This window comes from Triticum urartu, chromosome 6 (genome assembly GCF_003073215.2).
Source record: "Triticum urartu cultivar G1812 chromosome 6, Tu2.1, whole genome shotgun sequence".
NCBI lineage: Eukaryota > Viridiplantae > Streptophyta > Magnoliopsida > Poales > Poaceae > Triticum > Triticum urartu.
Window position 1 is genome coordinate 244746207 of NC_053027.1, and position 4055 is coordinate 244750261.

Consider the following 4055-nt stretch of genomic DNA (forward strand, 5'->3'; position numbering starts at 1 on the left):
ATGCTTGATATGAGTAGATCTTGAATAGTACAAGAGTAGATCTACCACGAGATCAAGGAGGCTAAACCCTAGAAGCTAGCCTATGGTATGATTGTGGTATATGGAGTTGATGTCCTACAGACTACAACCCTTCGGTTTATATAGACACCGGATAGGGTTAGGGTTACACAGAGTCGGTTACAATGGTAGGAGATGTTGAATATCCGCATCGCCAAGCTTGCCTTCCATGCCAAGGAAAGTCCCATCCGGACACGGGACGAAGTTTTCAATCTTGTATCTTCATAGTCCTGGAGTCCGGCTGAAGGTATAGTCCGGCTACCCGAACACCCCCTAATCCAGGACTCTCTCAATGGGCAAGATGCCCAACGTCACATGGCTCGAGGGCTCCTTCGTGGAGACTGTAAAGGGGTGGCAATCGGGGTGGTTCTACATCACCGAGCCGCGTGACCCTAAATGGGCAGCGGCCCCCGAGTTCTGATCTGGCATCCCCACGCGGCTCACCTCCTGGAAAGAGAAGGGCCTGTCCTGGGGTAGTTCGCGAGAGCTGACTGGACTCCAAACATGTATTCAAAACATGGTGAACAAGAAGCTCAAACTCGTCAACGTAGTCCAGGTCATGCTCATCCACCGGATCCTCCCGTGCCAACAATGGGCTTTCAACATGTGGGAGTTCGACCCGGCCCAGCACCGAACTCTGAATAGGCTCTTCGACACAACTCACGAGGATGCCTGGAAGGTGCTATTCAAGGGTGCCGAGGTTCCCCCTCTCACAGGATACTTGCTTTTCATAGTTTGACTCTATGCGGGATCTAAACTCCCGTACCTTTGATAGGACTGGCATGAGACGGCCTGACAGATCGACTGTCCGGCTCCTTTGCCCGAAGGCCCAGCAGACGCTCTCCTGATGAAGATGCTGACTCCGGCCCCTTACAAGGTGCCGGAGAAGACCAAGAAGGCCAAGGGAACCCGAAAGAGTTCCCGACACCAGGCGTCATCGGACTCATCGTCCGATAACTCTGCGACACACTCCTCCCCCGAAGACGAGGAGGAAGAAGAAGATGCTCCCCTTAAGTTGGGGAGACAAGAAAAGGAAGGCCACCCCAACTGGGGAGGCCGAAGGGTCCAAGAAGGGAAGGACTCTCCTTCCGGACAGTTCCACCACCGGCGCCGAAGGCGAAGACGAGTGGCTGCTCAGGGCCAAGCCCCTGGCGAAATCGTAAGTATTCGGATACCAGAGTAACTCATAGCATTCCTTTGTCGCACTGCTTCCCCTAACGCCGAATATGATTATGCAGGCCGCCACGAGCCAGTATTGATGTATCGTCGGACGGCTCCCAGGGCTCGTCGGATATGGATAGCGATCCACTTCCGACCGCCACCTCCCGTTGCCCTGCGGACGACGCCGAGGTATTGTCTCAAGAGGCACCGGGTCGAGGGGAGACAGTCACGGAGGCGCCTCAAGGCGACCTTCCGGACTCCGGGAGCAGAGGGAACAAGGCCCCTGAGGGGTCCGAATTCGGCCCTCGGCCGAACACCGCGCTGGAACCTCCAGTGGTTCCGGACTCGAGCAGGCGGCCTCCTTCCAAGAGGGGCAAGACACCTGTGTCGGTGACCTCTGTCCATCCAGAGGTGCCGGAAAATCTGCTGGGAGCGCTTCGTAGCGCTTCCATCGAAGAGGAGCACCGTACTATTATGAGTGCGGTGGTCCAGAAGGTTCAGTCCGCCAAGAGTAGATTGACTGAAGCCTGTGCCAGCCTTCTAACAGGCTTTGAGGTAAGTGTTCGAAATATAGGAAAAATATTACCGCATAGACAGTAGCCCCTGATGCTCTGTTCGGTGTTCAAAAAAAAGCCGAATAGAGGATCAAATAATACCGCAGGGGTCTAACATAATTATGTCTATATGCGTATGCAAGCTTCGCTGCTGGCCTCAGCCGCACTGACTGCGGAGGTCGCCACACTGAAGCAGGACCTCGAGGGGTCCAAGAAAGAGCTCGACCTTGCCACGAGGCAGCTCGAGGAGAACAAGGGTAAGTAATACCCTATCTATAGATATGTATATATAAAATAAGGCGATTGCAAAATGACAGGATCATCGTATATTTGCCAGGGGCCATGACCGAGGTGGCGACCCTGAAGCAAGATCTATCCAAGGCCGAAGACAAAGCGGCCAAGGAGCGCACCGAGCGGGAAAGGCAAGAGGCTCAAGTGGGCGAGGTGCAGCAAGAGCTCCAGGCTCTCGTGACGAAGCACGAGGCGTTGGAGCTTGACTCGAAGACGCGAGAGTCTGAGCTTGCCGCGGCCCTCGAGAGCGTAAAGAGTGCCAAGGCCGAAGCCCAAAAGGCCCTCCAGGAGATTGACGCGATGAAGAAAATAGCCGCATCTAAGGCATTCTATATGCAAAGCAAGCATGTGAAAGTAAATTACCTATTACTTACCCGAATCCGGAGCTCTCCAGGAGCATTCGCAAATTTGCCCCACAGCGTGTCGGATGCCGCATAATTTTACCAGGCCGAGGAGGGAAGCTCAACGGAGAAGCTGTTCTGGTCTGAGTATACTGGGACCGAACACCCGGTGCCTATGAGCGACCAGCTGAAGCAGCTGGTCGAGCTACACAAGGCGGCCGAATAGGCCATGAAGGGCTTCATAGTCCGGCTGTGGCCTGGCGACGCCCTTCCGAACAGCTACTTCGGCCTGGTGAGGCGGCTTGTGGATGCCTGCCCACGGCGGGAAGTCGTCAAGCGGTCCGTCTGCATCGAAGGTGCACGCCGGGCTTTCGCCCGTGTGAAGGTGCAATGGGCCAAACTAGACACCTGAAGCTGATCAAGGAAGGACCCCCGTAGGGCAAGGAGCATTCCACCCCCGAAATTTATTATGAGGGTGTACTGAAGGGTGCCCGTCTTGTAGCAGACGAATGTCCAAAGGATGTAATATTTGAGTAAACTTGCTCGTGTGATCCTGTATGATGAAAACTTGTTTCATAGGCGCTATGCAACGCTTGTTTGAATTTAAAATATTACCTTCTGTTTGGTTGTTTATCTAATCTAAGAGATGGCTACTCCTCGGCTTCTTCCCCCATGCCACGAGTGCTGGGGTGTTCGGGATAAATCTGAGCACTCATGTTCCCATTCTTGGGTCCTTCGAGGGAGGTGCTCAGCACATCGAACAAGGCAATCGGACTAATAATGCTTTATCACTCTCACTTAGCCGTAGAATTCTATAATTTTAAATTTCGGTGAAGCCCCTGGTATTCAGAAGGCCGAATTCGGGGCACGATACACGCCTTTAAGCCGGACAGGACCGGCTCCTCGCTCTAAGCGGCATAAGTCTTTAGGGACTCGAAACCTCGCCAAACAGCGACCAGTCTCTCGCCTTATCATGACAATCAGTTTTAGCTTTCTCTACTGAGGTGCTTAGCCCAGCATAACCGGGGCACAATCTCCGCAGTTCTCCTAGCTCTACCTTAGCCGATAGAGCGGAACGTAAGGTACCAAAACATAGGAGCCAGGCAAACCCAACATTTGACCAAAGACATGATTCGGAGCTGATGCATATAATGCTATAAGTTCGGGGTGCCGCACTTGTGAAAGTGTTCGGACTTCTCACACCATAATGTGGGGTACTTAAGCCCCTGGTGTATTGGTCGTACCAATGTGTACGGTTGCAAGGTGTCATTAATGAACACATATATAAAACAAGAATGCAATAATAGTCATAATGTTATGCATTGTTTAAAAAAGGTGCGTTAAAGCAGAATGATACAGATGTTGCGATAAGAAAAAAGTAGGACTGTGTCCCTTCCAAGGGCAAGCTGAGGAATGGTATTAAAGCAAATATTTCACTCGTTATCGTAATCCACCTGGGAGTTCCGTGGTGTGACGTAGCTTTATGCATCCTTGGTTGCTGCATCATGTGTTCGGCGATCATGCTGTCGGACAGGGTTTCCAGAGATTAAAGTCCTGAAAGAGAAAAATAACTAAGCGGGAAGCCCCTAGTGCGGTGTAAGCCGCGTATTGGGGCGTGCCATAGTTGTGCCCCCTCCCTGCCTGTGCCCAT